Source organism: Acomys minous (assembly GCF_964271855.1).
Source record: "Acomys minous genome assembly, chromosome: 14".
Lineage (NCBI taxonomy): Eukaryota > Metazoa > Chordata > Mammalia > Rodentia > Muridae > Acomys > Acomys minous.
In genome coordinates this window covers 12,161,152-12,174,157 of record NC_140496.1, presented here as the reverse complement: position 1 = coordinate 12,174,157, position 13,006 = coordinate 12,161,152, and the positions used below count along the sequence as shown (strand labels likewise).

The 13,006-nt window shown below is 45.3% G+C and overlaps 1 long non-coding RNA gene across 1 annotated transcript in view; it reads right to left on the bottom strand.

Annotated features, from left to right (window-relative positions):
- LOC311583381 overlaps positions 1-13,006 on the bottom strand; it is an 80,761-nt gene that overhangs the window by 7,630 nt on the left and 60,125 nt on the right. The window lies entirely within an intron of this gene.

Here is a 13,006-nt window from a genome sequence, read left to right as displayed (position 1 = left end):
ATGGGGACACATCCAAGGACAGTGCTCAGTGGGCCTTCGATTCCCACAAACTGCTTGGTCTTATTTTTCATAGTAGGGTTTTTCTATGCTACAAGTATTTAGCCTCTGTGACCCCCCCCCCAGTTGCTTAGCTTTGCAAAACTTCAGCTAACACTGTAATGTGACCACTGTAATGTAACAGTGAGACTTGGAGAGGTGGCTCAGAGGTTAAGAGCACTTGTTGCTCTTGTAGAGGGTCTGGGTTTGGTTCTCAGCACCCAAAATGAGGCACTTGACAAATTCCTGTAACTCCAACTCCAGGAGATATGACGCACCTTTCTGGACTCTACAGATACCTATACTCACATACACATACCTACACCCAGATACACCCAGACACACACATACACACGTGGTTAAAAACAATAATTAATTAAAACAGTTTTTGAGACAATACTGACAGTGAGATGGCTATCACTATTAAGTACCCCTTGATAGAAAGTAAATTCTCACATCATTTCCTGCATCTCCTCTATTGTTGTTATCGGTTAAAGTATGTGATGGCACAAAGTGCACACAGATGTGGAGAAGAACAACTGATGTTAATAGCTTTCCCAGAAAATGGGAGTGTATTTTTGACACTCCACTGAAACGCAACAAGGAGTATTTCTCAAAGGTTTGTTGCAATGTGGAATCTGAAAAACATTTCACTAAACTGTTTTGTACTCTATTTAATTAAAATTCATTGGCGAGTCCTGCATTTTAAATGGGCCTTTTAATACCTTATGAGTTGGTCGTTTGGAAAATATAGGCTTCTTACATCATGTAGATACTTTTCAAGTGTTTCAACATCTCATTAATACCTTTAAAAACACATTTGTTTATACCACCAGTCTCGGCCCCCAAACATTTGAGTTTTCAAAAGCTGAGGTGCTCGCAGTTGCAAAATATACAATTTCCAAAGCTCTACTTGTCTCTTAAAAGTTGGACTCTCGACTCTGGCAACAGATACTGTCAGTTGTTTTTCTGAAGTGGCTCATTTATTCATCTTCCAGAGACTGTCTGCCAAACACCCAAGTCTGAAGAGTCATAATTTGTCTGTCAGTTGCTCTTCCAAGTGAAAATGGTGTTCTGTAAATAAATAGCAAGTTCAGCTCACAGCTCAGCCACGGCCTGAGTGGTTGGCTCGGGCCAGTCACCACGCTTCACTCTGTACAGGAGAGTTTTCTGCGTGCTTCCATCTTATCAAACCCCAAATATTAAAAGATGTGAACATAGGGGTTGAAGTTTGATGCCATTAATTATTGTTACTACTTTATCCCAGGGCATTCTGAAGAACAGTTGCTTTTTTTTTTTTTTTTCATTTCTTTCCTATTGTGATACTGAGTGCTGAATCCCATGATGATGCTTGGATGCATGGACACAGCTGTTGGGAATCCTGATGAGGTACCAGCGGGAGGCGGTGTGAGTGTGTGGAGTGTGTGTGTGTGTGTGTGTGTGTGTGTGTGTGTGAGAGAGAGAGAGAGAGAGAGAGAGAGAGAGAGAGAGAGAGAGAGAGAGAGACTCGGTGTGGCTTCTGCACCATCAAGGCAGCAGCTATGAACATGATGACAAAGGTAGCCATGTCTTTATATTATTAAGAAAATACTTTTGCCCTCAAAGCTCTGCCCCCGCCCCGCCAAGAGGTTCTGTGACCCTCTATGAGATGAAGGACCAACCTCAGAAGGGCTAGAGAAGCCCAGAGACTCAGAAGCTCACCTGATGGAGGCCTTGCTGTGGACATTCCAATTGTCTTCTGGTTTGTTTCATAAAGAACACGCTTACTGAAAAGATGATTCAGGGTAGACTTTTAAAATATTCATGGAAAAACGGGCCTATAATCAAAGCTATGATCTGGGAATTTTGGTAGCTTTTCTAAATGGTTTTCTGTGCACTGGTGTAGGTAATTAGAAGGCAGGTGTGTGTATGTGTGTGTGTGTGTGTGTGTGTGTGTGTGTGTGTGTGTGTGTGTGTGTATACATAGTTGATGTATTACCCTTACTTGCTGGTTTCTCTTTCACTGCTAGCAATAAGATCTGAGTTCGACTCCCAGATGCCATATTAAAAGAGCTAGATATGAGGAATTATATTGTAGTGCCTGGGAAGGTAGAGACAGGAAGCTCCCTGGAGCTCGTTGGCCAGCCAGCCTAGACTAGTTGGTTAACTCCAGGCCAGGGAGAGATCCTGGCTCAAAAGGCAAAGTGGGAAGGTCCTGCGAGGTGACAGAAGTTGACTCTGGCCTCCAGATGTATGCACACACATGTGCACCAACCTGTATTCAGATGGGCCACACACACGCTCCCACCCATGTAACACACACACACACACACACACACACACACACACACACACACTAGTGCATGTGGACTCTCCTTCTGCCCTGTGTGTGTGGATTTGATGACTCTGAGTTTCCTCAGCAAAAGTCAATGAGACAATTAAGTCCCTGCCCATTTTTCCTCATCCTGATCTCGCACAGTGTTAAAAAAGGCTTGCACCACACTTTTCCCGCCTGGCCTTGTTAATAATTCATGCTCTCGCCTTTTTCTATTCTTTTGTCTTGGCTGCTTACACCCAGTGGGTACCCTACGACTCTCATTTACCTTTCCTGATGCCCCATTCTTACAAATGCCCCAACAGCCACTTAGTGAGTGGCTATGATCTGAGGCTGGCCACATAATCTTTATTTTCCATCCAAGCCTCATTATGGAACCAAATACAGTCTTTGTTGATTTCGTCATCTCACTCTGTGACCAGCTCTGCTTGTCTAAACTATCTTACCCAGGGTCACTGTGGCTTACCTAGAGGAGGAGACTGTATTGCTACTGACAGTGTGGTCTGTAGACCAATGACCTGGGTCTCTTCTTAGAAGGCGTTCCTTGACCTTGTGGTAGGGGCAGTCCTGTCTATCATGGGATGCTTACTAGTAAGCATCCCAGCCTCTACCCATCAGATGAAAGTAGTGTCTCCATTCTAGTTAAACCAACTCAACCCATCTTCAGATGTTACCAAAGGTCCTCTGGGTCCAGGAAGTCCCACAGAACACGGATGGTCGGAAACTTTTTAAAGATAATGACCTCAGAAAACCCCTAGGCCCAGCCAGTCAAAGCTGCACTTCTGCAAGACCCCAGCTGGGTCACAACCACTAGGCTACTGGGCTGGTTTCCAAACCAGCACATGGAAGTTACATGGGAATATTAAGAACCCTCTACTATTGGGATGACTCCATCCCTTGGAGGCTCCAGGTGCATTGTGATTGCAATGTCACCACACCATTATTTGGAAGAACTCCCCAGATTGTTTTAAACCACTATGGGTCACAAGGTTTAATGCTGAGATCTTCACCCTTTCTCAGATGATGAAACTGAGGACCTGCAGAGTCCAGGAACTTCCCCCAAATGGACATCTGTAGTGCCCATCCCTCTAGTGACAGAAACCAATCCATGCAAAGCACTGAGGGAGTCAGGAAAAGTGACAGGTGTGCCATGTGGACTCAGTCAAGGTTGGCACAGCTCCCCCTGCAGGTGCTAATGAGGCTTGCAGCTCAATATATGATGGCAGGAACCCCAGGGGGCTGAGTTTTGAGGTTCAGGCATTGCTCTGGTTAGCTTTAAGTGCCAACTTGACATAGCCTAGAGTCATCTGAGGCTGATGCCTCTAGTGAAGAATTGCTCATGTTATATTGACCTGTGGGTATGTCTCTGAAGAACTGTCTTGAATATTAATTGACACCGGAGGGCCCAGCCCACTGTGGGTGGCACCATCCCTAGGCAAGTGGTCCTGAGTTCAGCAAGGAAGCAAATTGAGCCTGATCCAGTGAGTGAGGCAGAGAACAAGCAGCATCCCTCCATGTTTCTGCCCTGACTTCTCTTTCTCAGTGATGGGCTGTGAGCTTGAAGTATAAACCAAATCAAAGCTTTTCTTCATTCAGTTGGTTTGTGTCACAGTAACAGAAGGAAACCTTTAAAAGGCAGTAACCAGAGTACCAGCTCCTTAAAGGGAGCCTTTGTCCAGCAAGGGGGTGAGCTGGCACTCACCTCCAAACCACACATCTTCCTGTGACGCTAAGCCAGCCACATATCCATACATAATTATACCCACACTCAGAGTGGCAGTAAAGCTCTTAAGTATTCTGAGCTAGAATTCAGTGGGACTATGTGACCTTGCCAGAGGCAAAAACAATACCCTTCCTCTGTTTATGAACACACTTGAGAGATGGCCAAGAGAGGGGTCAGAACCTTGACCCAAGTCCACTCCTATTTATCCCATCATAGTTTGGGAGCTAAAACTCTGCCCCAAAGATAGAGGGGTCCAGAAAAGACTCACCATGATGGACAGCAAGAAGTGTCTTAGACAACTATGTCTGGCAATAGGGTAGAAGATGGGTGAGAAATGAGGAAGCAGAGGCAAAGAGAAAGGAAATGACCAAGTCTGGGTTCATGATAGCCCCAGAGAAGGAGAAGGGGTATGTTAAAAATATTTGGGGCGATACCACTGCCACATCACAGCAAGACCCAAAGAGCAAAAATAGAGCAAGTTTAAAATAACACTAAGTACAAGAGTTCCTTGCAGCTCTTTGGATGGGATAATGTTTAGAGTGGAAGAAGTAGACACCTTTTCTTCCTTCTTGTTATCTTTCTCCTCCTCTCTCTCCCCTTCAGTCTCCTCCCTCTCTCTAATCGTCCTTCTTCTTTGATACAAGTTATTAAGTCAAAGTTTACAACACATAAAATTGCTGGTCTTTAAGTCAGTCACCACCATGATATGCAATTACCACCTCCACCCAGTTCCAACACATGCTTGTTACTCCAAGGGCAAAGCCCCGGTCCCTTCCAACTCCATCTCTCCTGCCCTTGGCAACCAGTAATCTAATTTCTGTCATTTTGGTTACATCTGATTGGACTGAATGGTTCATAAGAGTGGGATCATGTCATAGTTGGTTCTTTTGGAACTAACTCCTTTCACTCAGCATGGCTTGGGGATCGTCTGTATTACAGCTAGTATGAGTCCTTTTATCTCTCCTTGTGTGGAGAAACCACCATTTCTTTCCACATTCACTCACAGATGGAATGCTAGGTTGTTTTCATGCTCTGGCTGAGGACAGCTAGTGGTAGTCCTGTGAAGGCATGCTTGCCTAAGCCCCAACGTTCTGGGTGTGAGGTAGCGCATCACCAAGTCACATGGTGATGCTATGCTTCTCTTCTGGGGCACCCTCAACCTGTTTCCCTGTGGTGGCTACCCCATGTGATGTTCCCTCCAATAATGCCCAGTGGCTCCAATTTCCCTAGTGCTGCTTTGTCAACAACCTTGTCCCTTCACTTCCTGCTCAACGCGGGAGAAGCCAGTGTCCTTGAACAGAGTGATTTCCTTGCAATTAGCCCACTCTGCAAATCAGCATTCCTTCTCATCCTGCAACTCTCCTTGACCAGCCAACGCTTCCACACTCGCTCTACTTTAACATAATGTCTTTCATCCAAATAAGTCCAACAAGCCAGCTGAATTCACAGGCTTCACACATTCATCTGTTAGCCCTCCTCACCAGTGTATCCTGGAACTGCTCAAGACATTTCTCTCAGAGTGGCTGGATGCTCTACCATGGTAATAATAGACAGATTGCATCTTTTAACTAAGGTCTTCCCAGTGACTTTGACTGACAAATCGGCTATGTTGAGAAAGAATCTGGGGTTGTATATAGTCTAGTATATGGCAGAATTAACATGAGCATCAGCACTAGGAAGATTACGTCAATGTGTATACCATTCGACCCTGCTGGTTGTCTACTTATCAGCCTGCTCCTGCATGCTTACCTCTCACTTCTGTCCCAAGGGCCCTTGCAATCACAAGTATCATTTCTCCTCGACTCATGATTATTTGGCCAAAACACTTGAGAACAACCTAAAGAGAGGAGGCAATGCTTCTTTGGGCTCACCATTTCCAGAGGGCACACTGTCCATGCTCGCTTGGCCCCATGTGCTTGGCCATAAGAACATGGCAGCAGGGGCACATGATGGAGACAGTCCTTCACTTCTTAGAAGATAGGAAGCAGAGAGGTTAGAGCCATGGCACAAAAGAGATGCCTCAGCATTCAAGAGCACTTGTACCCACACTGGGTGTCCCTCGGCAACCTGTAACTCCAGCTACAGGGACTCTGACCCCATATTCTGTCCTCCACAAACACACACACACACACATACACACACACACATACACACACACACACACACACACACACACACACACACACACACACACCACAACTGCATTTTAAAAATGTTGTTCTAAAAGATGCACTCCCCCAGGACAAGCCCACTAGTGACCTACTTCATCTCTCGGCACCATTTTGGGAAGTTTTCGCAAACCCTCTAAAACAGCACCACCAGCTATGAGGGACGAGGCACACACACCAGGCTTGAGCCTGGCAGGAGCAGTTTATGTTCCAACCACAACAGCTTGCATCCAAAGCCTTGTCTCCAAATGTGTCCATTATACCCTGACATTGTGAGTAGGACGAGAGGGCCTCTGGGTGGAACAGATGTGATGGTACTTGCTATTCTCCTATTTCTTGTTAGCTGCCAGCATTGTGTTCAGTGGCCAGTGCACTGGCCAAAGGAGTTGAGTGGCCAGATCCTGCTGCGTCTTCATTTTGCCTGACACATAACTGTCAGGTCCACTCATTTCAAATACAGTGGTTATTTGAAGGCCAACAATAAACTCCTGCTCTCTGACTCGCTCTGTGAACTCCACGGGGTTTTCAACTTTGTTTCTTTCTATTTGGGGGGTTTAGATCTTTTGAAAGCCAGCCCTTCACAAAGCAGAAGCGGACAAGTGAATTCTCCTGACCGGAGGAGCCCAGCACATGATCAACCAGGGACCTTAGAGCAGTGTCTGAGCAAAACCCAGTCACGTGTAGTCAAGTTCACCTGGGGTCAAGTGCAGACGCTAACCACTGGAGCTCTGCCTCTCCACTTGTTCAGGGATCAGGGTCACACTGAGCAACTGGGCTGAGCCAGAATGACACGCATCCTCCCGTCTTTCTGTCCGCACTGGAGCTCAGGCATGCTCCCTAATCTATTCCTGCAAGCTCTCCTCAGCTGCTTGCTTGTGTTTTCCGCTGGTCCACAGGGCATCCAGAGTCTTCATCCCTAAAGCAGGACTCATGGTTTCCCTGTGGTCCTTAAAACCATTCCCTGGACTTCTGCCTTCTACTGCCGGGGCCAAGGCACTCACAGACCCACATTGCGCTCTTGCCAGAGACTGGTAAAGGCTTCTTGCAAAGGTCCAGAAATAAATAATTGAGGCTTAGTAACTACTACATTATCCCTTCTATATTACTGAGCAAGAAAACAGTCATAGGCAACACACAAAGGCATTGCTAGGGAGCCATTATTTATTTATAAAGCACATGCCAGGAGCTGGATTTTACCTATAGACTGTAGTTTGCAATCCATTCTCTGTACACACATCCAGTGGTATACAAATAAGCATTTTTTGAGGGAACAGGTTCATAGTTTCCAGCAGACTTGGGGTCCATGGCTCCTCAATTGCTGAAGCCTAGAGCTGGTTTTGCTCAGCCTTTGAGTCCACTGTTAGCTCTACTAGGTGGCTTTGGCTATGGACTTTTTCCATGCTTGATTATTTTTTTATGTAAAGTAATATAATACAGAGAAAATTAGACAGCACGTGTGAAGAAACAGATTCAACTCAGCTTTGCTATCATTAATGTAATCCCAGATGTGTATTCTCCAGGATTGCTTGAGAGATCGCATCGATATTGTGAATCTTTGCTGCAATGTGTCCTCTGGGCACTCGTCTTTTCCTGTTTGTAATCATAGCAATAATAGTTTTGGTTCCTTTTAGGACAACCAACAGTGGGGCATCTCTGGGGCATGTACTTCTACCTCTAGTAAGAGAGTTTGTTCATTGTGGATGCAACAGGGAGAAGGGAAGATAAGTGACAGACAGACAGACAGACAGACAGAAAATATATAGGCAACTAGATAGGCAGAGGATGATAGATAGAAGATAGATCATAGATAGATAGATAGATAGATAGATAGATAGATAGATAGACAGACAGACAGACAGCTAAATCAATTTTAATAAAACAAGTACATACATAGCAAATATGGGTGCAGAGTTCCTAGAGGCAAGAGAAAAATATGATTCTCCCTTCCTGCACCCCCACCTTCTTTTCCTCACTCCCTCTCCCCCTCCCTCTCTCCTTTCTAATTCCACAGTGTAACTTTTTGTAAAACATGATTATATGCTGTTGGACATGGCAGTGTGAGCCTATAATCCTGCCACTCAAGAGCCTGAGACAGGAAGATTGCTGCAAGTTTGAAACCCACATGAACTATATCGTGAGTTCTGGGTCGGGCTGGACTACAGAATGAGAGCTCAGTTCATAAAAATCAAAAGGAAAAAAAAAAGAGTTCATTCTCCACATGGAAGAAAAATACATGTTTTTTTTTTAACTGTGGGAAGACCTAAAAATCAAGCATTGTTGTTACACAAAGTGACCATTTGGACTTTGTCATGACAGAGTATTATTTTTCTTTTTACTACTGTGAAGGTCTTTAAACTCTGAGAATACAACAGTATCTGGTCTAGAACGATTCAGAGAACTCTTCCCATGGTGTCTACATCTGTGTGCCTAAAACACAAGGCCAAACATAATTCAGTTCCTGTTAGTTTTGCTCTTGTTTTTTGGGGGGCAGTTGAAACAGGATCTTCTTTGGTAGCCCAGGCTGATTTCAGGTCACAATCCTCCTGCCACAGCCTTCTATGTGCTCAGATGGCAGATGTGTGCCTGGCTCTTGAATTAGTCTGTAAAGCAGCTTCTCCTTAAGTGATGACTGTCTCTGGAAATGGCACCAGGAAACATCTGTCACTCTGGTGACATCCCAGATCACAGGCTCCTCTTTAATCCTCCCAACCATGAGTGTGGGTCATGATGCTGCAGACACTCTGACTTGTACATGGCTCTGTACTTGCTCCCCTAAAGAGCCAGGGTGAGCTTTTAAAATACAAGCATCCTGGGTCTGGAAGGATGGTTCAGTGGTTAGGAACCGTACTTCCCTGCAGAGGATCCAGTTCCCAGCACCTGCGTGACAGCTCAGACCACATGTAACTCCAATCCCTGAGGATTTGGGGCCCTCTTCTGGTCTCTGCAGGCACTGCACACACATGATGAACAGGCCACGTGCAGGCAAAACACCCCTACACATAAAATAAAAATAAATCTTGGCAAAAAATAAGCATCCAGTCATTTTTAATCTGGTGAACATGTTTTCCCACCCCCTACTCCTCCATCATCTGTACCTCTCTTTTCCCTGGTTCCACTTGTTTTTCTTGTCTCGTCTTTATAGATCCTTGACTGATTCTTATTTTGAAATTTTGCATCTGGCAGTCTCCTTTGGTGAAAATCTTTCCTCTGGACACTCAGATCTCTTCTGAATGTCACCCACCCTCTGCCCTCACTAAAGACTCCCTCTCCACACAGTCTCTTATTCCATTGTGTGCTAGTGTTGCTATAGCACATCATGAAACCCATGATATTGGGGGATTTGCTTGTGAAATTCCCATTGAACTGAAGCTTCCCAAGAGTAGGAGGAACCTTCTATGACATCTTCACAGTGGCATCACCCCCATGTCTGGCACATAGAAGACGCTCAATGCCTACTTACTAAGTGGGTGAGTGCACTGGCTACGGCAATAAGGCATTAACCTCAGATGGAACAGTTTGACTCCTCCACTTACATGTATTTGTATGACTAAATTAAAAACCGAAATCCTTCCAAACAGACTTGCCAAACTTAATCCACTCACTGGGATGTCAGGCATTAATGGGCCCACACCCCACACTCCACGCACCCCAAATTTCTCCTTGTGTCTCAGTTCCCAGCAGCTACTTTTTCTACCATTATTTCTTCAGCCAAATTAGCCAAGAAGGGGTCAAGGTGCTCATCAGTAATCAGCGGGGAGGGGGACAGTGGGTAATAAACCTACCACTCTGTTCACATCCACAGTTCTTCCCTCTCCATTGGCAAATTAAACGCACTGTAAGGTTATTGAACCATTAAACTCTGAACAAGCCCTACAGACGCATGTCAGGGAAGGGGCAATTTCACCATTTCTTGAGTTTTTGTTTTGTTTTGTTTTGTTTCCTTCTGCCTAAGAACACCATGTCTGCAGACTATCTACCCACGGACAAGGCCCTTTGCCATGCACTGTACCTTTAAGCGTAGCAGATAGATGCCTGGCAAGGTAGAGTGGTCAAAAGTGGGCCAATGCTTTATTGAACAGGAAACCTGTGAGTTATCCAGCAGGTAATAAGCCTTGTTCTCTTCTTGAATCATGGGATCCCTGCTACATTTTCTTCCTGGGAGCTCACAGCTTATGAAGGCCTCCATGTGGGGGCTCTGAACAAAGCAAAGCCATTGTTGTGAGTTACTGTTGATGATCACTCTTCTGGGAAATAGACAGACACTGGTTCAAATCTTATCTCTACGCCCTGTTGTCCGCTTAGCTTTAGGTCAGTTCCCCAATCCCCTTCACTTTCTATTTTCTCAACTTAAGAAGCAAGGATGAGAAACAGTTCAACGTCAAGGGCTGGGGAAGTGTTACAAAGAGAAGTGTGCTCACCAACTGTCTTGCTGCTGTCACAAAACCCGTGACAAAGCCAACATACGGAAAGAAGGATTTGGGCTCACAGTTTGATGGTGCGGTCCATCATGGCAGCAGGATCCTTCTCCCCAACCCCTGACAATATTTGATAATTATTCATCACATAGTATGTATAGTTAAATACAGAAATGTGTAATCAAACAAATACTTAATGAGTGAATAAGCAAGAGAAGTTGGTAGTAATATGATTGTTCAGTTTTCTAGCACAGGAAAATAAAACAAGACTTGGATGAAGGTAGCTGTCCTAAGCGGTAAAATTGGGAATATACAGAAAAAGCAAGATAAGGGAAAGAAAGAAATTAGGAAAGAGGCAGATTTTTTTTTTTAAAAGACCATTGCCACTGTGGGCAACTGGAACATTGCTGAGATCAGAAGAGAATGGATCTCTGCCCTCTCCTCAGGTGATGGCTTTCACCCTTCGGATGCGTTGCTGACTGGCTGGCGGCACCCATGGGGATCACAGAGGGCTCACAGCTAGAAAGGAGGTAGGGTGCCTGCTGCCAAAGAGCTGAGCTCCAGCGGCTTATGCAGTTGAGATTTAACAACAACAAAAAAACAAAAAACCCTCCAGGCACACAGTCTGCCACCGAAAATAAGGGCTGCTCGTGCAGGTCTGTGAGCCACATTACAGCACACCTGTGACACAGTGAGGGCACACACGTGATGCACATACAGTGCAGCCGCTGACTTTCCTGTTATTGTTTCTAACGACCTCCTGAGCAATGCACAATGCCCTCCTGCCCAAATAAAATCATGTGACCTCCGCTAAAGTGAAAAGTCAGGGCAGCAGATGGAAACAGGGCTCCACATGTTGGGACCCTCAGAGTATGACTGTTGCTTGGGATTAAACACGACTTTGAAACAGCCGATATCACATTAACAAGGTTTATGGCCCAAATTATCCTCTACAAAGAGCTATTTAAAGCCAGCGATGGGTGAAAATAGCCTTCGCAATTTCACGTCAACATTCAAGCCCTCAATTGAGTTCCTCCTCTCCGGTTTTATTCAAATAACGGCGTTCTTTGGATTAATGACTTTTCTATCCGACTGTGTCCCACAGTCATGTGTTTGTTTTATTTGAGTGAGGAAGGAATGTATCTTAATTTCTCATCATAAGAGCTAGCGTGGAAGCTGGCACTTTGGGGCCATGACAGTAATCAGAGCCGAGCCCTGGACAAGAGGAAAATTATATTACCGTCCAAATTAATTTGCAAATGGTCACAATGCTAATAAGATGCAGGCAGGGCTGCTATTTTCCTTCTGAAGAGATCCAGAGCCTCAATAACTCGGAGGGAGGACACTGTGACAGGTGTGTGTCGCACTGGGGAAAGTCTGAGAACGGCTTGAAGTGGATGGCCCAAGGCCTGGATTCTGGAACATGGTGATGTGGGAGGGTCTTCACCTCTTCTCTATTTATTCATGCTTGCTTTCTCTGTCTTTTTTTAAAGTCAGTCTTTCTACATTTTCTGAGAATTTCATAAAGGTATATGATGAAATACAACCATATTTACCCCTATTTTCCCTCCTCCAATCATCCTAATTTCTGCCCCCCCCCCAACAAGCTCTACTTCCAAATACATGTCTTTGTCTGTCTTTCTTTCTTTCTTTCTTTCTTTCTTTCTTTCTTTCTTTCTTTCTTTCATAACCCATTAAGATTAATTCGTGCTGTCCACATGTGCAGAGGGCCCTCCCCTGGAGCATGGGTGTCGCAGTGGCCAGAACCTCACCAAGGGACTAGTCTCCTTCCCTAGCGGCTAACCACTGCCAATAGCTCCTCATCCAAATGGGTGGCCCAGGGAGATCCCTCTATCCCACCTGAGCCTAGGACTTAGCTGGCTTCATCTTGTGCAGCTCCGGGGCAGTCAGCCACAGTTGTCATGAGTTCATAACGACATTAGTAGCCAGGTCATGTCCAGAAAACATCACTTCACAGCACTCCTCCCCATCCTTGGATGGCTCTTACAGTCTTTTTCGCCTGCTCTTCTTTCTTGAATGTTGGTTATATGGGGTAAGATATGCTTAACATAGATATTTAGGGCAAAGCTCCCTTTCCCACAGAAGGGAGCTCGTGGGTTCCGGACCCAGGAGGTAGATGGTGTTGATCACCACCTAGGACAAACCAGGTAAAGCCTGTTGCAACTTCTGCCCAAGGCTGTTAGCACCCACATATCCACAAGCTTGCACTGAGGTGTGGAACTAAGTGGGAAGCCAATGTTGACACAGCACATTTGCTGTTTCTGTCTGTTCTTCTCCCAATCATGTCCAAATGCAAGAGCCTTCATTCTTACCTCACAAGCCACTAAAA